This window comes from Oncorhynchus clarkii, chromosome 22, assembly GCF_045791955.1.
Source record: "Oncorhynchus clarkii lewisi isolate Uvic-CL-2024 chromosome 22, UVic_Ocla_1.0, whole genome shotgun sequence".
Classification (NCBI taxonomy): domain Eukaryota; kingdom Metazoa; phylum Chordata; class Actinopteri; order Salmoniformes; family Salmonidae; genus Oncorhynchus; species Oncorhynchus clarkii.
Window position 1 is genome coordinate 3095962 of NC_092168.1, and position 23460 is coordinate 3119421.

The 23460-nt window shown below is 42.8% G+C and overlaps 1 protein-coding gene across 4 annotated transcripts in view; it reads right to left on the reverse strand.

Annotated features, from left to right (window-relative positions):
• LOC139380324 (sodium leak channel, non-selective) overlaps positions 1-23460 on the reverse strand; it is a 265187-nt gene that overhangs the window by 180910 nt on the left and 60817 nt on the right. The window lies entirely within an intron of this gene.

Consider the following 23460-nt stretch of genomic DNA (forward strand, 5'->3'; position numbering starts at 1 on the left):
TTGAAATCAGACACCGTGGCTAGATTAATCAGAATTCTATGGTGCCTAATACTTGTATGTTTGCGAAATTAGATTTATGAGATTTCTGTTGATTTGTATTTGGGGCCCTGCAATTTCCTTGGCTGTTGACGAGGGGTTCCGCTAGCGGAACGGGGTTCTAGACAGGTTTTAAGGTATCTGTGGCCAACAGTCGTGTGATATCCACAGATTATGGCCAACTGAATTTATTTCAATTTAATGACTTCCTTATATGAACTGTAACTCAGTAAAATATTTGAAATTGTTGCATGTTGCGTTAATATTTTTGTTCTGTGTAATATGTGAATAATATTATTTCATCAGGCCTGAGTTACATATGATTCCTCTTTCATTACAGGTTAGCCTAGTAATTCTCAGGTCAACCAAGAATAATCCCCTTGTCTTGCGACAGGTGGTGTAACTCCCACGTGAAGCGAATCCCTCAAATGACAGTGCAGAGGTAGTTGTGGGGTTTGATGGAAGACGCCAGCAGCATCATCAACAAAATGTTAACCCGTGCCTCAAAGTGTTGAGCCCAAAACACAAACTTGTTCATCCCTGGCACATTTTTTGGCTGGCGCCCGCATTGCCTTCATTGCTTATAATAACTTTGGATATGTGTGCGTTCCTATCAAAGTAAGTGCCTTATTACGTTATCCTTATAGTTTCTGTATAGCTTGTTGTCGTTTCTACTGTAGCATACCATATGTATGTATGGAGCATAATGTATGCAGTTTTATTCACGTTTTCAAGTACAGGTGACAAATCATGCTTTCCAATTCTTACATTCAGTTGAAGTCGGAAGATTACAAACACTTAGGTTGGAGTCATTAAAACTCGAATTTCAACCAATCCAAAAATGTCCTGTTAACAAACTATAGTTTTGGGAAGTCGGTTAGGACATCTACTTAGTGCATGACACAAGTGATTATTCCAACAATTGTTTACAATATTTCACTTATAATTCAGCGTACAACAATTCCAGTGAGTCAGAAGTTCACATACACTAAGTTGACTGTGCCTTCAAACAGCTTGGAAAATTCCAGAAAATGATGTAATGGCTTTAGAAGCTTCTGATAGGCTAATTGGCTAAATTTGAGTCAATTAGAGGTGTACCTGTGGATGTATCTCAAGGCCTACCTTCAAACTCAGTGGCTCTTTGCTTGACATCATTGGAAACATCTAAAGAAATCAGCCAAGACCTCAGGAAAGAAATTGTAGACCTCCACAAGTCTGGTTCAACCTTGGGATGAATTTCCAAATGCCTGAAGGTACCACGTTCATCTGTACCAACAATAGTACGCAAGTATAAACACCATGGGAACAGGCAGCCGTCATACCGCTCAGGAAGGAGACGCGTTCTGTCTCCAAGAGATTAACGTAATTTGGTGCGAAAAGTGGAAATCAATCCCAGAACAACAGCAAAGGACCTTGTGGAGGAAACAGGTACAAAAGTATCTATATCCAAAGTAAAATGAGTCGTATATTGATATAACCTGAAATGCCGCTCAGCAAGGAAGAAGCCACTGCTACAAAACCGCCATAAAAAAGCCATGTGACGGATTGCACATTGGGGACAAAGATGGTACTTTTTGGAGAAATGTCCATCGTTATGTTTGGAGGAAAAAGCGGGAGACCTTCAAGCCAAAGAACACCATCCCAACCGTGAAGCAAGAGGTTGGCAGCATCATGTTGTGGGGATGCTTTGCTGCAGGAGAGACTGGTGCACTTCAAAAAATAGATGGCATCATGAAGAGGGAAAATTACTTGGATATAGTGAAGCAACATCTCAAGACATCAGTCAGGAAGTTAAATGGGTCGCAAATGGGTCTTCCAAATGGACAATGACCCCAAGCATACTTCCAAAGTTGTAGCAAAATGGCTTAAGGACAACAAAGTCAAGGTATTCGAGTGACCATCACAAAACCCTGACCTCAATCCTATTGAAAATTTGTGGGCAGAACTGAAAAAGCATGTGCGAGCAAGGAGGCCTACAAACCTGACTCAGTTAAACCAGCTCTGTCAGGCGAAATGGGCCAAAATTCACCCAACTTACTGTGGGAAGCTTGTGGAAGGCTACCCAAAATGTTTGACCCAAGTTAAACAATTTAAAGGCAATACTACCAAATACTAATTGAGTGTATGTAAACTTCTGACCCACTGGGAACGTGATGAAAGAAATAAAAGCTGAAATAAATCATTATCTCTACTATTATTCTGACATTGCACATTCTTAAAATAAAGTGGTGATCCTAACTGACCTAAGACAGGGATTTTTTACTACGATTAAATGTCAGGAATTGTGAAACACTGAGTTGGCTAAGGTATATGTAAACTTCCGACTTCAACTGTAGATTGCAATGGACACATATGATGAGTGTAAAACATTTTTTTTAAGGTTGTACTGATTATGATGAGCTAATGCTCAGCTCATTACAAGCTATGTGTGGTGCCACGTTTGTTGACATCATGCAATGCATTCTGGTTGCCACCTGTCAAACCAAAGATGTTATAACAAAATGAGGTGAAGGGATGGTTCACTCGTCTTTCGAGTAAACTTCCAGAAGTGTATGATGGAAGTGAATGATGGTAGAAGACACCCCCCCTACAACATGCATACTATCCAAATCATCTTGTAACCTATAGCGATGGGCACAAACTACCCATTGTCGGATTACTTTTTTAAAATGTAAGTGTTTTACTCAACTATTTTGATCACTGGTGAGGTCACCCGTGATGTGATGAAGTGTAAATAGTAATTAGCTAATCCATATGATGGTTTCGGTCAGCCGTGAGACAGCTAAACATGACAGCTTGTGTTAGGTCACTCTTTCCTTAGCACATTCACTAACCTAGCTTTCATTTTCTGGTTTGGGTGAGAATTGTGTTATACTGTCGCTACTTCTGTGAATGTCTGAACATTGAATCCAAAAATAAACTGCTCACATTGAGGACATACCGTTGTGAAGACTGTTCATGCAAAATGTTTCTGTGAAAAAAAACAGTGTGGTCAACTCAAACGCTGACTCGTGTGTCAACTGTAACTTGATGTTCTAAATAAGTGTTGTCATCACACCGGTTGGAGCGTACGCTGCAGGGACCACTGTAGAATGACCTCACCTGTGTGTTTGTACGTGTTAATATGAAACAGACAAACAGAAACTGCCCATTTAAAAAACTAGTTGGTGCAAAAAGATTACGATGAAAGTAATGGCCTTTCGCCTTCAGAATATCTACCCATCCCCATTATAGAACATAGTCTAACCCATTCTAGAATGCAATGCCATTCTAGAAGAGGAACAGCCAGATTTGCGATGGTGCCGTAATGCAAGTTCCCCAACCAATGCAAAGCAGCAACAGAAAGACATACAGACCATGGTGGCATCTTTTCCTGCTGCTTCTGCTAGCTCAGACTGACAAAAAGGAAAACTGGCACACTAGATGGCACAAATTGGCACATTGAATAGCAAGGCCTACTGTACATTACTGGAACGCAGCATGTGGGAGAGATATCACACAGGAAATGTTACCAACAGCCGAGGTGCCACAGTGTAGCCGAGGTGCCACAGTGTGTGTGTGGGAGAGAGAGAAAGAGAAAGAGTGTGTGTGTGTGTCTCTGTACGATTGAATGGAGTTCACTCACTGCATCCGTTTATGCAGTATTGCAGAACCCCTTGATCTGGATGGGAAGGTTGACCTACCTACAACAATTTGCAACGTTTTTAACATCTTTAAACAACATTCACTCGCTAGCCTCATCTGATGATTACTTCAAGAATTAGCTTTGCACATAATTCACATTCAGATCACCTTGAACAGGCTGCTGGTAACCTGTTGTGCAGGTCTTTTTTATTTTTTTTACCTTTATTTAACTAGGCAAGTCAGTTAAGAACAAATTCTTATTTTCAATGACGGCCTAGGAACAGTGGGTTAACTGCCTGTTCAGGGGCAGAACGACAGATTTGTACCTTGTCAGCTCGGGGATATGAACTTGCAACCTTTCGGTTACTATTCCAACGCTCTAACCACTAGGCTACCCTGCCGTCTTACTTAGTGTGTCTGACAGTGGAAAAGATTAGGCATCAGAGAAAAGGGTAGAGAAAGAGAAAGAGACAGAGACAGAGACAGAGAGAGAGAGAGAGAGAGAGAGAGAGAGAGAGAGTGTGTCTCTGTATGATTGCTAATGAGGGGGGGTAATAGAGCTGGAACCAGGATGGGTTAGGGGTCAGTGTTGCAGGCGGAACAGACTGTACTGAATCAATAACCCCTGGGGCTGGGTTATCCATAGTAGTGTACTTATTATTTCCGGGGCAGGGTCAGGGGGATGGGGACTGAAGCTGAAGACTGGGGCCTATGGGCAAGGGAATGGGGGCCAGGGCTCTAGACTGGGGCCTGGGGGTGGTGAGTGTTGGGGCAGCCTCACCTCGACACGTATTGGAACCATTTGGAGTTCCCATCTTTGTTTCACATTGCAAATGTAGGACAACTGTCTGTCAGTCCCACATTTTATCCTTAACATTTGTTAGGTATACAGAGATTCATAAACTTAAGCCTCTCTCAACATCTCTGGGTTAAATGTAGAAGAAACATTTCAGTTGAATAAATTCAGTTGGATAACTGACTAGGTATCCCCCTTTCCCTTTCCCAATCCTCTCTTACTCTCACACTCATCTCTTACTCACCCCCCCCCCCCCCTACATCTCTCTCTCACTCACCCTCCCTCTCCAACCACCCTCTCTGTGCAGACTGTCATAGTTATGCCAATTGTAATTATGGTTTAGGAAAAAGCCAGGGGCTAATTAGCATGTACGAGGCCTGTGGAGAGAAAGACAGGAGACCCCATTAACCTCTTGTACCTCATCTCCACTAGGAGACCCACTGCTGTTAACAACATTACATTTACATAACAACTAACAACAATGTGTTGTAGGAATAGTGCTCGGAATTTGTCCTGACTGCATGGCCTTACCAGGACCCTAGAAACCACAAACTAACTATTTATCCTGGTCAGGCCACGTGGTCAGGTAAAAGCTCCTGCCCCTAAATGTACAGTGCCTTCAGAAAATATTCCCACCCTTTCACTTTTTTACACATTTTGTTGTGTCACAGCCTGAAATTAAATGTTTGTCACTGGCCACAGACAATAATCCATACATTTAAAGTGGAATTAGATTTTTCTAAATTTGTACAAATTAATTTAAAATGAAAAACTGAAATGTCTTGAGTCAATAAATATTCCAGCCCTTTGTTATGGCAAGCCTAAATAAGTTCAGGAGTAAACATGTGCTTAACAAGTCACATAATACGTTGCATGGGCTCTCTCTGTGTGCAATAATAGCGTTTAACATGATTTTTTGAATGACAACCTTATCTCAGTAACACACATACAACATCATCTGTGCGGTCCCTCAGTTGAGCAGTGAATTTCAAACACAGAATCAACCACAAACACCAGGGAGGTTTTTCCATGCCTCGCAAAGAAGATCACCTATTGGTAGAAAAAAGCAGACACTGAATATCCCTTTGATCATGGTGAAGTTAATAATTACACTGTGGATGGTGTATCAATACACCCAGTCACTACAAAGATACAGGCGTCCTTCCTAACTCAGTTTCCGGAGGGAAAGGAAGCCGGTCAGGGATTTCACCATGAGGCCAACGGTGACTTTAAAACAGTTACAGAGTTTAATGGCTGTGATAGAAGAAAACTGAGAATGGATCAGCCACATTGTAGTTACTCCTCAATACTAACCTAAACATGCATCCTGTCAGGCAACACAACACTAAATTAATACTGCAAAAAAATTGGCAAAGCAATTCACTTGTTGTCCTGAACACAGTGTCATGTTTGGGGCAAATCCAATACAACACATTGCTGAATACCACTCTCCATATTTTCAAGCATAGTGGTGGCTACATCATGTTATGGGTATGCTTGTAATCGTTAAGGACTGGGGAGTCTTTCAGGATTAAAAAAATAATGGAATGGAGCTAAGCACAGGCAAAATCCTAGAGGAAAACATTGTATAACTTCTTTGGATTTAGGGGCAGTATGTTGACGTCTGGATGACAAGCGTGCCGAAAGTAAACTGCCTGTTACTCAGGCCAAGAAGCTAGGATATGCATATAATTAGTAGATTTGGATAGAAAACACTGTAGTTTCCAAAACTGTTAAAATAATGTCTGTGAGTATAACAGAACTGATATGGCAGGCAAACACCTGAAGAAAATTCATCCAGGAAGTGGGATTTTTTTGATGTGGGTTTTCGGCATTCCGTTTTCAATAGAATGCCTATTGAGTATCTAATGGGTTAGGACCCAGATTGCAGTTCCTATGGCTTCCCCCAGATGTCAACAGTCGTTAGACACTGTTTCAGACTTGTTTTCTGAAAAATGGAGAAGACTGAGACCTTTCTGTCAGGGGACTGGGGAAGCATGCAGTGCTGGTTTGCGTGTGTGACTTTGTGCATGCCCATCGTTGTTTTTCCTTTCTATTGAATACGCAATTGTCCGGTTGAAATATTATAGATTATTTAGACAATTGACAACCTGAGGATTAATTATAAACATCGTTTGACATGTTCGACGAACTTTACCGGTACTATTAGGATGTATTCATCTGCATATTTTGACTGCCTTTGAGCCAGTGGATTACTGAACAAAACGCGCCAACAAAACAGAGATTTTGGGATATAAAGAGGGACTTTATTCGAACAAAACAAACATTTATTGTGTAACAGGGTCTCTTGTGACTGCAACCATATGAAGATCATCAAAAGGTAAGTGATTAATTTTATCGCTATTTCTGAATTTCGTGACTCCTCTACTTGGTTAGAAAATGTTTGTATGCTTTTGTAAGCGAGGCACTGTCTTCAGATAATCGCATGGTATGCTTCCGCCGTAAAGCCTTTTTGAAATCTGACAAAGCGGCTGGATTAACAAGACGTTAAGCTTTTAACTGATGTATAACACTTGTATTTTTATGAATGTTTATTATGACTATTTCTGTATTTTGAATTTGGCGCTCTGCAATTTCACTGAATGTTGTCGAGGTGGGTCGCTAGCGGCACGCCTGCGCCAGACAGGATAACCTAAAACACAAGGCCAAATCTACATTGGGGTTGCTTACCAAGAAGACAGTGAATGTTCCGAAGTGGTTGCAAGATGGCGTCACCAGAAGTGGCAGCTCTGCTTCTAGCTCCTAAGCAACTTTGCAGTATTTTGTTTTATTTGTGTTATTCCTTACAGATCTTGTGTCTTATTACATACAGCGGTAAAAAAAAATTGGATATCAGAGCGGCGGTAACTCACGAACCAGCATTATGACCAGGAACACGAATTTGCCAAATTGGATCCTTTGCTCGTACTCCCCAGGGCAATTTAACTTATCTCAGAGGCTGCTCAAAGACACCGCAGGCGGAGAAGAGGTATTCGGAGTGGACTTCTAGTTCGACTCAGGAGGTGTGCACACCATCTACCGCTTCTGAGTATATTTCTCGCTAAAGTTCAGTCTCTGGACAATAAAGTAGAAGAGCTCAGGGCGAGGATCTCCTACCAGAGAGACACATCAGGAAATGTAACATACTCTGTTTCACTGAATCATGGCCCTCTTGGGATATATTGTCCCCGTCCATACAGCTCGCTGTGTTCTCAGTACATCGCGCAGACAGGAATAAAGAACTCTATGGGAAGAAGGACGGTGGTGTATGTTTCATGATTAACTACATATGGTCTGATTGTGATAACGTACAGAAACTCAAGTCCTTTTGTTCACCCGACCTATAATATCTCACAATCAAATGCCGACCGCATTACCTTCCAAGAAAATCCTCTGTGGTCATAATCACAGCCGTGTATATTCCACCTCAAGCCAATACTACGATGGCCCACACGGACCTACACTGGACTTCATGCAAACTGGAAACCACAAATCCTGAGGCCGCATTTATCGTAGATGGGGAAATTAACAAAGCAAATTTGAGGAAAACGCTACCGATGTTATATCCACAGATTGACTGTAGTACATACTCTGGTAAAACACTTGACCACTGCTACTCCCCTTTCAAAATGTCTACAAGACCCTCCCCCGCCCTCCCTTCAGCAAATCAGATCACAACTCCATTTTGCTCCTCCATTACAATAGACAGAAAGTCAAACAGGAAGCACCCGTATTGAGGTTTATTCAAAGCTGGTCTAACCAATCGGAATTCATGCTTCAAGATTGTTTTGACCCCGCAGACTGGGATATGTTCGGGGTAGCCTCTGAGAATTACATTAACGTATACACGGACACGCTGACTGAGTTCAATAGGAAGTGTATAGTGGATGTTGTTCCCATTCTGACAAAACCTACCCAAACCAGAAACTGTGAATAGATGGTAACATACGTGCAAAACTGAAAGCGCGAACAGCCACATTTAACCATGGCAAGGTGACTGAGAATATGGTTGAATTTAAACAGTGTAGTTATTCCCTCCATAAGGCAATCAAACAGGCAAAACATCAGTACAGCAACAAAGCAGAGTCAACTTCAGCGGCTCAGACATGAGACATATGTGGCAGGGTCTACACACAACTGTGGATTACAAAAGGAAAACCAGCCACATCGGGGACAACAACGTCTTGCTCCAGGACAACCAAAACACCTTCTTTGCCCACTTTGAGGATAACACAGTGCCACCAACGAGGCCCGCTTCCAAGGACTGTGGGCTCTCATTCTCTGTGGACGACGTGAGCAAGACATTTAAGAGTGTAATTAACCCTCGCAAGGCTGCTGGCCCAGAAGGCATCCCTAGCCACGTCCTCAGTAGCCAGTAGCACTCACTTCTGTAATCATGAAGTGCTTTGAGAGGCTAGTTAAGAGTCATATCACCTCTACCTTAACTGACACCCTAGACCAACTTAAATTTGCATAGCGCCCCAATAGATCCACAGACGATACAATCGTCATTCCACTGCCCTAAGAGGAATACCTATGTAAGAATGCTGTTCATTGACTTTAGCTCAGCATTCAACACCATAGTACCCTCCAAGCTCATCATTAAACTTTGGCCCTGAGTCTGAACCCCGCCCTGTGAAACTGGGTCCTGGACTTCTTGCCGAACCCCCCCAGGTGGTGAAGGTAAGAAACAACATATCCACTTTGCTGATTCTCAACACAGCCCCACAATGGTGCGTCCTCAGCCTCCTCCTGTACTCCCTGTTCACCCATGACTGCATGGCCACGCACGCCTCCAACTCAATCATCAAGTTTGCAGACGACACAACAGTAATAGGCCTGATTAGCAACAATGACGAGACAGCCTACAAGGAGGAGGTGAGGGCCATGGTGGAGTGGTGCCATGAAAATAAACTCTCCCTCAAAGACTTCAAAACAAAGGAGCTGATCATGGACTTCAGGAAACAGCAGAGGGAGCACACACATATCCAAATTGACAGAACCACAGTGGAGAAGGTGGAAAGCTTCAAGTTCCAAGTCCACATCAATGACAATCTGAAATGGTCCACTCACACAGAATTTGGCTTGGTCCCTAAGACCCTCACAAACCTCTGGTACGGCAACTACACAGCCCACAACCGCAGGGCTCTCCAGAGTGTCATGCGGTCTGCACAACGCATCACCAGGGGCAAACTACCTGTCCTCCAGGACACCTACAGCACCCAATGTCACAGGAAGGCCAAAAATATCAACAAGGACATCAACCACCCGAGTCACGGCCTGCTCACCCCGCTTTCATCAGGAAGGCGAGGTCAGTACAGGTGCATCAAAGCAGGGACTGAGAGACTGAAAACAGCTTCTATCTCTAGGCCATCAGAATGTTAAATAGCCATCGCTACCCGACTACCGCCCAGTTACTCAGCCCTGCACCTTAGAGGATGCTGCCCTATATACATAGAATCATTGGCCACTTTAATAATGGAACACTAGCCTCTTTAATAATGTTTACATACTGCTTCACTCATCTCATACATATGAAGTCGGAAGTTTAAATACACTTATGTTGGAGTCATTAAAACTAGTTTTTCAACCACTCCACAAATGTCTTGTTAAACTATAGATTTGGGAAGTCGGTTAGGAAATCTACTTTGTGCATGACACAAGTAATTTTTCTAACAATTCTTTACAGACAGATTATTTAACTTATAATTCACTGTATCACAATTCCAAGGAGTCAAAAGTTTACATACACTAAGTTGACTGTGTCTTTAAAAAGCTTGGAAAATTACAGAAAATGATGTCATGGCTTTAGAAGCTTCTGACAGGCTAATTGACATCATTTGAGTCCATTGGAGGTGTACCTGTGGATGTATTTCAAGACCTACCTTCAAACAATGCCTCTTTGCTTGACATCATGTAAAAATCAAAAGAAATCAGCCAAGAACTCAGAAAACAAAATGTGTAGACCTTCACAAGTCTGGTTCATCCTTGGGAGCAATTTCCAAACGCTTGAAGGGACATCTGTACAAACAATAGTATGCAAGTATAAACACCATGGGACCAGATGAACGAACTTTGGTGCAAAAAGTGTAAATCAATCCCAGAACAACAGCAAAGGACATTGTGAAGATGCTGGAGGAAACAGGTACAAAAGTATCTATATCCACAGTAAAACGAGTCCTATATTGACATAACCTGAATGGCCACTCAGCAAGGAAGAAGCCACTGCTCCAAAATCACCCTAAAAAAGCCAGACTATGGTTTACAACTGCACATGGGGACAAAGATCATACTTTTTGGGGAAATATCCTCTGGTCTGATGAAACAAAAACAGAACTGTTTGGCCATAATGACCATCGTTATGTTTGGAGGAAAAAGGGGAAAGGCTTGCAAGCCGAAGAAAACCATCCCAACCGTGAAGCACGGGAGTGGCAGCATCTTAATGTGGGGGTGCTTTGCTGCACTTCACAAAATAGATGGCATCATGAGGCAGGACAATTATGTGGATTGAAGCAACATCTCAAGACATCAGTCAGGAAGTTAAAGCTTGGTCGCAAATGGGTCTTCCAAATGGACAATGATGGACAATGACCAAGCATACTTCCATTTTTGTGGCAAAATGGCTTAAGGACAACAAAGTCAAGGTATTGGAGTGGCCATCACAAAGCCCTGACCTCAATCCTATAGAACATTTGTGGGCAAAACTGAAAAAGTGTGTGCGAGCAAGGAGGCCTACAAACCTGACTTAGTTAAACCAGCTCTGTCAGGAGGAATGGGCCAAAATGCACCCAACTTATTGTGGGAAGCTTGTAGAAGGCTACCTGAAACATTTGACACAAGTTAAACAATTTAATGGTTAATGCTACCAAATACTAATTGGTAGCATTTTGACCCACTGGGAATGTGATGAAAGAAATAAAAGCTGAAATAAATCACTCTCTACTATTATTCTTACATTTCACATTCTTAAAATAAAGTGGTGATGCTAACTGACCTAAGACAGAGAATGTTTACTTGGATTAAATGTACATACTGTATTCTATTCTACTGTATCTTATACAATGCCACTCCGACATTGCTCGTCCTAATATTTATAGATTTGTGTATTGTTAGATATCACTGCACTCTCAGAGCTAGGAACACAAGCATTCCACTACAACCGCAATAACATATTCTAAATATGTGTATGTGACCAATAACAAGTTACTGTTTTGACTTAAATCGACTTGAAAATCTATGGCAAGACCTATAAATGGTTATGGCTGTCTTGCAATGATCAACAACCAATTTGACAGAGATTGAATAATTTTGGGGCAAATGTTGCACAATCCAGATGTGAAAAGCTCTTAAGAGACTTACCCAGAAAGACTCACTGCAAAAAGGGCTTCTACAAAGTATTGACTCAGGGGTGTGAATACTTACGTAATTAGATAAATAAAAATACATTTGTACAGATTTTATTTAACTAGGCAAGTTACGACGTAATTGTCAATACATTTGCCACATTTTCTAAAAACATGTTTTCAATTTGTCATTATGGGGTATGGTGTATAGATGGGTATGCAACATTTTGAATTCAGACTGTAACAACTAAATGTGGAATAAATCATGGGGAATGAATACTTTTTGATGACACTGTATTCTCAAGGTGTGTGGTTATTTTGCCAAACAATAAATATTCACAACACCTACAACCCAAAACAACAAACTATTTTGAGTAGTAAAGTCGGTTAGACAGTTCCCCTATACAGCTTCATGTCAGATTAGGAGTTGTACAGGGCAAGTTCACACTTCTTGGGGGCTCATCCGGGATCTTATGTGCATTGGCATCAATGGCAACCAATCCCATCACTGAGATGATACATGTCATGGCTATTTCTGTTCCAAGCTATTTCTGTAGCAGTCATCACCTCATCAGGGAACTCTACAGTGTCCTGATCTGGTTCCAGAATGAGCAGGTGTTTTCACAATTACCTGCTGCATCGCAATGTACCAATAGTCAGACGGAAAGACAGACACGCGTAGAGACAGATAGATGGACGGACGGACAGTGAGATTGACTGTCTCTCTGTCTACCTGTCAATCACACATGGATCGACCAAAAAACAAACAGACAAAAAGGCATACAGACAAACAGAGAGAGAAGGAAGAATGGACAGACTGACAGGCATGCATGCACATGTACAAGCAGGAAAACAGACAGTGCAGGTAGAGCCCACCTGCCAGCCCTAGAATGTTCTAATCGTATGATGACCAATTACTCTAAAGGCTGCCAGAGCGGAAAACAACACCACACTTCACTTCCCCCGCAAACATACAGAGACAGCATAGCCCCGAGATTGAACTGCACTGTCTGCCTGTCAACTCTCCACAATTTTCGTCTGAAAGCAACGGGTGTGATTGCTCTTCAGCTGCCAGGTAATTATGCCCGCCCACAAATGGCAGTCTTACACTGAGAATTTCCCGAAATAGTGATGTCGATCCACGTGTGATTGACTATCTCTCCGTCTGTCTGTCAATCAAATCAAAGTTTATTTATCACGTGCCACGAATACAACAGGTGTAGACTTTACAGTGAAATGCTTATTTACAGGCTCTAACCAACAGTGCAAAAAAGGTATTAGGTGAACAATAGGTAAGTAAATAAAATAAACTGAAAAAAAGACAGTGAAAAATAACAGTAGCGAGGCTATATACAGCAGCGAGGATATAACAGTAGCGAGGCTATATACAGCAGCGAGGATATAACAGTAGCGAGGCTATATACAGCAGCGAGGATATAACAGTAGAGAGGCTATATACAGCAGCGAGGATATAACAGTAGAGAGGCTATATACAGCAGCGAGGATATAACAGGATACATACAGGCACCGGTTAGTCAGGCTGATTGAGGTAGTATGTACATGAAGATATGGTAAAGTGACTATGCATATATGATAAACAAACAGTAAAAAGAGGGGTTGGGGGGGAACACAATGCAAATAGTCAAATCAAATCAAATTTTATTTGTCACATACACATGGTTAGCAGATGTTTATGCGAGTGTAGCGAAATGCTTGTGCTTCTAGTTCCGACAATGCAGTAATAACCAACAAGTAAACTAACTAACAATTCCAAAACTACTGTCTTATACACAGTGTAAGGGGATAAAGAATATGTACATAAAGATATATGGATGAGTGATGGTACAGAGCAGCATAGGCAAGATACAGTAGATGGTATCGAGTACAGTATATACATATGAGATGAGTATGTAAACAAAGTGGCATAGTTAAAGTGGCTAGTGATACATGTATTACATAAGGATGCAGTAGATGATATAGAGTACAGTATATACGTATACATATGAGATGAATAATGTAGGGTATGTAAACATTATATAAGGTAGCATTGTTTAAAGTGGCTAGTGATATATTTTACATCATTTCCCATCAATTCCCATTATTAAAGTGGCTGGAGTTGAAACAGTGTGTTGGCAGCAGCCACTCAATGTTAGTGATGGCTGTTTAACAGTCTGATGGCCTTGAGATAGAAGCTGTTTTTCAGTCTCTCGGTCCCAGCTTTGATGCACCTGTACTGACCTCGCCTTCTGGATGATAGCGGGGTAAACAGGCAGTGGCTCGGGTGGTTGTTGTCCTTGATGATCTTTATGGCCTTCCTGTAACATCGGGTGGTGTAGGTGTCCTGGAGGGCAGGTAGTTTGCCCCCGGTGATGCGTTGTGCAGACCTCACTACCCTCTGGAGAGCCTTACGGTTGTGGGCGGAGCAGTTGCCGTACCAGGCGGTGATACAGCCCGCCAGGATGCTCTATGATTGTGCATCTGTAGAAGTTTGTGAGTGCTTTTGGTGACAAGCCAAATTTCTTCAGCCTCCTGAGGTTGCTGTCTGTGTGAGTGGACCAATTCAGTTTGTCTGTGATGTGTATGCCGAGGAACTTAAAACTTACTACCCTCTCCACTACTGTTCCATCGATGTGGATAGGGGGGTGTTCCCTCTGCTGTTTCCTGAAGTCCACAATCATCTCCTTAGCTTTGTTGACGTTGAGTGTGAGGTTATTTTCCTGACACCACACTCCGAGGGCCCTCACCTCCTCCCTGTAGGCCGTCTCGTCGTTGTTGGTAATCAAGCCTACCACTGTTGTGTCGTCCGCAAACTTGATGATTGAGTTGGAGGCGTGCGTGGCCACGCAGTCGTGGGTGAACAGGGAGTACAGGAGAGGGCTCAGAACGCACCCTTGTGGGGCCCCAGTGTTGAGGATCAGCGGGGTGGAGATGTTGTTGCCTACCCTCACCACCTGGGGGCGGCCCGTCAGGAAGTCCAGTACCCAGTTGCACAGGGCGGGGTCGAGACCCAGGGTCTCGAGCTTGATGACGAGCTTGGAGGGTACTATGGTGTTGAATGCCGAGCTGTAGTCGATGAACAGCATTCTCACATAGGTATTCCTCTTGTCCAGATGGGTTAGGGCAGTGTGCAGTGTGGTTGAGATTGCATCGTCTGTGAACCTATTTGGGCGGTAAGCAAATTGGAGTGGGTCTAGGGTGTCAGGTAGGGTGGAGGTGATATGGTCCTTGACTAGTCTCTCAAAGCACTTCATGATGACGGAAGTGAGTGCTACGGGGCGGTAGTCGTTTAGCTCAGTTACCTTAGCTTTCTTGGGAACAGGAACAATGGTGGCCCTCTTGTAGCCGGGTAGCCATTTGATTACCTGTTAAGGCAATCTTATGGCTTGGGGGTAAAAACTGTTGAGAAGCCTTCTTGTCCTTGGCACTTATTTTCTTATTTTCAATGATGGCCTAGGAACAGTGGGTTGTCTTGTATAATTGATCATTTCAATAAGCATTTTTCCACGGCCGGCCATGCTTTCCACCTGGCTACCCCTACCCTGGCCAACGTCTCAGCACCTCCTGCAGCAACCCCCCCCCCCGCTTCTCCTTCACCCAAATCCAGACAGATGATGTTCTGAAAGAACTGCAAAATCTGGATCTCTACAAATCAGCTGGACCCTCTCTGTCTAAAATGATCTGCCAAAATTGTTGCAACCCCTATTACCAGCCTATTCAACCTCTCTTTCGTATCGTCTGAGATCCCCAAAGATTCGAAATCCTGCTGCGGTCATCCCACTCTTCAAAGGGGGAGACACTCTAGACCCAAATTGTTACAGACATAAATCCATCCTGCCCTGCCTTTCTAAAGTCTTCGAAAGCAAAGTGAACAAACAGATCACCGAACATGTAGAATCCCACCGTACCTTCTCCAATATGCAACCGGGTATCCGAGCTGGTCATAGGTGCACCTCAGCCACGCTCAAGGTCCTAAACGATATCATAACCGCCATCGATAAAAGACAGTAGTGTGCAGCCGCATTCTCGCAGATAGCTAGCTGCTATCGTTAGCTGTCTTATCAGATGCTATCTGAATAGGTCTATGAGAGAATTTTTTGTTGGGTCACGATAACTATATCTATTTTGCCAATTGGATTGATCCCCTCTACCACACGGTACCCCACTAATCTACCGACGGAAACGCACAAGGTGTCTAAAAACAGACCTCCATCCTATGTTAGCTTGCTACTGATGGCCTGGCTAGCTGTCTGAATCATCGTTACCCAAACCAACCTCACTATGCCTTGTCCATTGCTGTTCTGGTTAGTGTTTATTGGCTTATTTCACTAGAGCCTCTAGCCCTGCTCATTATACCTTATCCATCCTTTCAGTTCCACCACCCACACATGCGATGACATCACCTGGTTTAAATTATGTTTCTAGAGACAATATCTCTCTCATCATCACTCAATACCTAGGATTACCTTCACTGTGTTCACATCCTACCATACCTTTGTACATTATACCTTGAAGCTATTTTATTGCCACCAGAAACCTCCTTTTACTCTCTGTTCCGGAAGTTCTAGACAACCAATTCTCATAGCTTTTAGCAGTACCCTTATCCTAATTCCTCCTCTCGTGATGTATAGGTGAATCCAGGCCCTGCAGTGCCTAGCACCACTCCTATTCCCCAGGCGCTCTCTTTTGATGACTTCTGTAACCGTAATAGCCTTGGTTTCATGCATGTTAACATTAGAAGCCTCCTCCCGAAGTTTGATATATTCACTTTAGCACACTCTGCCAACCCGGATGTTCTAGGAGTATCTGAATCATGGCTTAGGAAGACCACCAAAAATTCTGAAATCTCCATCCCTTACTACAACATTTTCAGACAGGATAGAACAGCCAAAGGGGGCGATGTTGCAATCTACTGCAAAGATAGCCTGCAGAGTTCTGTCCTACTATCCAGGTCTGTACCCAAACAATTTGAACTTCTACTATTAAAAATCCACCTCTCTAAAAACAAGTCTATCACAGTTGCCGCCTGCTATAATACAGCCTCTGCCCCCAGCTGTGCTCTGGACACCATGTGAACTGGTTGCCCCCCATCTATATTCAGACCTCGTGCTGCTAGGCGACCTAAACTGGAACATGCTTAACACCACAGCCATCCTACAATCTAAGCTTGATGCCCTCAATCTCACACAAATTATCAATGAACCTACCAGGTTATCAATGAACCTACTACGACCTCCACTCATCACTGTCAAATGTTCCCTGAAACACTTCAGCGAGCAGGCCTTTCTAATCGACCTGGCCGGGGTATCCTGGAAGGATATTGATCTCATCCCGTCAGTAAAGGATGCCTGGTTATTTAAAAAAATGCCTTCCTCAACATCTTAAATAAGCATGCCCCAATCAAGAAATTTAGAACCAGGAACAGATATAGCCCTTGGTTCTCTCCAGACCTGACTGCCCTTAACCAACACAAAAACATCCTATGGCGTTCTGCATTAGCATCGAACAGCCACCGTGATATGCAACTTTTCAGGGAAGCTAGAAACCAATATACACAAGCAGTTAGAAAAGCCAAGGCTAGCTTTTTCAAGCAGAAATTTGTTTCCTGCAACACAAACTCAAAAAACCTCCTCCCAGCTGCCCACTGCACTGAGGATAGGAAACACTGTCACCACCGATGAATCCACTATAACTGAGAATTTCAATAAGCATTTTTCTACGGCTGGCCATGCTTTCCACCTGGCTACCCCTACCCCGGTCAACAGCACTGCACCCCCAACAGCAACTCGCCCAAGCCTTCCCCATTTCTCCTTCTCCCAAATCCAGTCAGCTGATGTTCTGAAAGAGCTGCAAAATCTGGAACCCAACAAATCAGCCGGGCTAGACAATCTGGTCCCTTTCTTTCTAAAATTATCTGCCGAAATTGTTGCAACCCCTATTACTAGCCTGTTCAACCTCTCTGTCGTGTCGTCTGAGATTTCCAAAGATTGGAAAGCAGCTGTGGTCATCCCCCTCTTCAAAGGAGGAGACACTCTTGACCCAAACTGCTACAGACCTATATATATCCTACCCTGCCTTTCTTAGGTCTTCGAAAGCCAAGTCAACAAACAGATTACCAACCATTTCGAATCCCACCATACCTTCTCCGCTATGCAATCTGGTTTCAGAGCTGGTCATGGGTGCACCTCAGCCACACTCAAGGTCCTAAACAATATTTTAACCGCCATCGATAAGAAACAAAACTGTGCAGCTGTATTCATTGACCTGGCCAATGCTTTCGACTCTGTCAATTACCACATCCTCATCGGCAGACTCGACAGCCTTGGTTTCCCAAATGATTGCCTCGCCTGGTTGACCAACTACTTCTCTGATAGAGTTGGCCCTTCTTTGGACACTGTGTTAACAACCCTCCAGACGAGCTTCAATGCCATACAACTCACCTTCCGTGGCCTCCAATTGCTTAAATACAAGTAAAACTAAATGGATGGTCTTCAACCGATCGCTGCCTGCACCTGCCCGCCCGTCCAACATCACTACTCTGGACGGTTCTGACTTAGAATATGTGGACAACTACAAATTCCTAGGTGTCTGGTTAGACTGTAAACTCTCCTTCCGGACTCACATTAAGCATCTCCAATCCAAAATTCAATCTAGAATTGGCTTCCTATTTCGCAACAAAGCCTCCTTCACTCATGTTGCCAAACTTACCCTCGTAAAACTGACTATCCTACTGATCCTTGACTTCGGCGATGTCATTTAAAAAATAGCCCCCAACACTCTACTCAGCAAACTGGATGCTATGGAGCAGTGACGCGTGACACACAGAGTTTACTGAAATGAGTCACATTACATGCCATTTTGTGTAGATACAATTCTATCAATTTCAATTCCACTTTGCAACAAAATAAAATGTGAAGAAATCCAAGGTGGTGAATACTCATGACACCACTGTACATTCCAAATGGCACCCTACTCCCTACATTGTGCACTATAGGTGGTCAAAAGTAGTGCACCATATAGGGATTAGGGTGCCATTTGGGACCCAGATTTTATATTCTTATTTGGATCCGGATGCACACTACAGTTTATCAACATTCCGTTCAGTATTGCAATTACCTTGTTGGTGCATTTCTGCATCCCTATGTATCCATCTACCCCACCATCCTGATCACTGAGGACCTAGGATATTCCACACGATCTCTCTAGCCCCTGGAAAATGCTTGTTAGAGACCACCTAAAGTGAGACGATTCAAGACCAAGACTGGAGAGGGGGTGAGACCGAGTTAAGACGGTGACCAGGAGGGGAACAACAGATCCGAGTCAAGACCGAGACCAGACAAATTTGATTCCAATTCAAGACAATGATTGTAATTTTACCAAAATCACCACCATAATAAGAGATCAAAATGTCCAGTATTTATGTGTTCATATTTCAGAACAACATATCGATTCTTTAGACATTCAGATAGAATAAATGCATGCTGATGGAAAATAGAGACACGCTACTAACCCAAACACAGTGGGGAACAATGGGCATTCTACTATTTCAGAGAAGAGCTAAGGATTTATAAAATAATTATAATAATAATAATATTATTTTCAACAATGTTCTGATTTAATCTCTTCAGGTTTTGTTGGAAAGGAAAGGGTTAACACTGAAGAGGAAAAAAAGGTCCAATCAGGATTTTTCTTTGCTGTTTTGCAAGGAAGAATGGGAAAAAATGTCAGTCTCTCGATGTGCAAAACTGATAGAGACATACCCCAAGCGACTTACAGCTGTAATAGCAGCAAAAGGTGGCGCTACAAAGTAATAACTTAAGGGGGCTGAATAATTTTGCACGCCCAATTTTTCAGTTTTTGATTTGTTAAAAAAGTTTGAAATATCCAATAAATGTCGTTCCACTTCATGATTGTGTCCCACTTGTTGTTGATTCTTCACAAAAAAATACAGTTTTATATCTTTATGTTTGAAGCCTGAAATGTGGCAAAAGGTCGCAAAGTTCAAGGGGGCCGAATACTTTCGCAAGGCACTGTAATTGAAGTCGTATAACTCCACTACACTACTTTGATACACATCAATAGGGATTAAGAAGTGTGCATAGGCAATGCCCACTGAAAAAAAGTGGGTACACGGTTTATATCTGCATATATCCTCCACTACACCACTGGCTCTTTGTGTTTTACAAAAAGTGGACTCTCCTACATGAGTGTGCTGCATTACGGCTGCTGTCCTTTCTGAATCACAAACATGTCACACCCTGACGGCCTATGGGTTTGCCATTGCACAAACATGTCTATAACAGATATAAAGAAAGATATTCATGTGTATTTGGCCTGGCGAAGCAGTTTTATGCGCTGACTGAATAAGCTCTCCAAGGCAAACAGTGGTTACTTTAAAGAATCTCAAATAAAAATATAGTACCACAATAAATAACAATAACAAGGCTATATACAAGGAGTACCGGTAGCGAGTCAATGTGCAGGGGTACGAGGTAGTTGAGGTAGAGTCAGTGCTAAAAAGGGTCAAAGCAATAGTCCGGTTAGTCATTTCATTAACTGTTATGGCAGTGTTATGGCAGTGTTATGGCTTGGGGAAAGAATCTGTAGAACAGCTTGGGAGTAGAACTTGGCCTTTCATGTGTGTGTGTGTGTGTGTGTGTGTGTGTGTGTGTGTGTGTGTTTTTATGCTTGCTTGTCTTTGTGACGTGTGGATAATTTTTACATTATAATACATCATCATTGGGAGTTTGTCCTCCAGCTACTCACTCTATCCCCTCTCTATCTTCCCTCTCTTTTTGTCTCCCCTCTTTTTCCTCTTACCCGCCCCCTCTCGCTCTCGCTGTTGGCAGTCACTCACACCAAGTGCTTGGCCTTTCCTGCATCAACATTGTGACAGCTGTAAGCCATGCCTGCTGCTTTCCCCTTATCTTTAAAGCCCGACCATTCTGATCGGTCCGACCAGGAGGCGACAACAACACAGCTATCGTTTATATGTCATTTAAAACTCATCGGTCATCACAAGCCTTGCCATTACAGCCACATCTACACATTAAAACACTGGCAAGGCTCGTCTCATTTAAAATCACATTATTAAGTTGTTTCAACGTGCCTATTGAAGTCACACAGGGAAATGTAACCACAATGAGGTGACAAGCTGTGTTTGTGTGTGTCGGAGAGGCCTGTCGGGAGGGGAGATATGTGTGTGTGTTTGTCATCTATTGTGCCAGTTTGAAGAAACATTTGTCCTTTTTAGCAGTCTGAACTAGAAGCAGAAGCAGGACAAGATGCCACCATTGTCTGTGTGTCTCTTTGTCACAGGTCTGATTGTGAAGGAGAACTTACATTAAGGCACCATTGGAAATGGAGCTGTTCTTCCTCTAGAATGGAAGTAAACTATGTTCTATGGGGAGCGCTAGATTTTATAAAGGGGAAAGGCAACTGCCTTAACTGTAATATATTTTGCACCAACATTCTTATTTTTTTTTTAAATAGGTTGTTTCTGTCTATCTGTTTCATGTTAAGTAGACTGGGAATGTCTGAAGGGAATGTGATCAGAAAACGAAACTTTTGTTCTTATTCTAGCTGGTTTACATAACCCACCACTGAAACAGAGAGAAGGTGTGTGTGTGAGTGAGAGTTCTCCTTGACAGACCAAGACAGACCGACAGACCGACAGACCGACAGACCGACACACCGACACAGACAGACAGACAGACAGAAAAAACAGACAGACAGACAGACAGACCATGGTGACATCTTGTCCTGCTGCTTCTGCTAGCTCAGACTGCCAAAAAGGACAAATGTTTCTTCAAACTGGAACAGTGAATAGCACATTATTGGCACAGTGAATAGCTAGGCCTACTGTACATTACTGGCATACTATTTGGGGGAGATAAATCACACAGAAACTGTCACAAACAGCCGAGGTGCCACATTCTTTTCACTTGACTCACTTCTCGTTTCATTTTTTATCATACCTCCCTCCCCTGTCCTCCTCTCTCTCCTCTGAGAGGCTAACTGACCTCAACTGGTGTGTCTGTGTGTGAGTGTGTGTGTGTGTGTGTGTGTGTGTGTGTGTGTGTGTGTGTGTGTGTGTGTGTGTGTGTGTGTGTGTGTGTGTGTGTGTGTGTGTGTATATACAGTGCCTTGCGAAAGTATTCGGCCCCCTTGAACTTTACGACCTTTTGCCACATTTCAGGCTTCAAACATAAAGATATAAAACTGTATTTTTTTGTGAAGAATCAACAACAAGTGGGACACAATCATGAAGTGGAACGACATTTATTGGATATTTCAAACTTTTTTAACAAATCAAAAACTGAAAAATTGGGCGTGCAAAATTATTCAGCCCCTTTAAGTTAATACTTTGTAGCGCCACCTTTTGCTGCGATTACAGCTGTAAGTCGCTTGGGGTATGTCTCTATCAGTTTTGCACATCGAGAGACTGACATTTTTTCCCATTCCTCCTTGCAAAACAGCTCGAGCTCAGTGAGGTTGGATGGAGAGCATTTGTGAACAGCAGTTTTCAGTTCTTTCCACAGATTCTCGATTGGATTCAGGTCTGGACTTTGACTTGGCCATTCTAACACCTGGATATGTTTATTTTTGAACCATTCCATTGTAGATTTTGCTTTATGTTTTGGATCATTGTCTTGTTGGAAGACAAATCTCCGTCCCAGTCTCAGGTCTTTTGCAGACTCCATCAGGTTTTCTTCCAGAATGGTCCTGTATTTGGCTCCATCCATCTTCCCATCAATTTGAACCATCTTCCCTGTCCCTGCTGAAGAAAAGCAGGCCCAAACCATGATGCTGCCACCACCATGTTTGACAGTGGGGATGGTGTGTTCAGGGTGTTGCTTTTACGCCAAACATAACGTTTTGCATTGTTGCCAAAAAGTTCAATTTTGGTTTCATCTGACCAGAGCACCTTCTTCCACATGTTTGGTGTGTCTCCCAGGTGGCTTGTGGCAAACTTTAAACAACACTTTTTATGGATATCTTTAAGAAATGGCTTTCTTCTTCCCACTCTTCCATAAAGGCCAGATTTGTGCAATATACGACTGATTGTTGTCCTATGGACAGAGTCTCCCACCTCAGCTTTAGATCTCTGCAGTTCATCCAGAGTGATCATGGGCCTCTTGGCTGCATCTCTGATCAGTCTTCTCCTTGTATGAGCTGAAAGTTTAAAGAGACGGCCAGGTCTTGGTAGATTTGCAGTGGTCTGATACTCCTTCCATTTCAATATTATCGCTTGCACAGTGCTCCTTGGGATGTTTAAAGCTTGGGAAACCTTTTTGTATCCAAATCCGGCTTTAAACTTCTTCACAACAGTATCTCGGACCTGCCTGGTGTGTTCCTTGTTCTTCATGATGCTCTCTGCGCTTTTAACGGACCTCTGAGACTATCACAGTGCAGGTGCATTTATACGGAGACTGGATTACACACAGGTGGATTGTATTTATCATCATTAGTCATTTAGGTCAACATTGGATCATTCAGAGATCCTCACTGAACTTCTGGAGAGAGTTTGCTGCACTGAAAGTAAAGGGGCTGAATAATTTTGCACGCCCAATTTTTCAGTTTTTGATTTGTTAAAAAAGTTTGAAATATCCAATAAATGTCGTTCCACTTCATGATTGTGTCCCACTTGTTGTTGATTCTTCA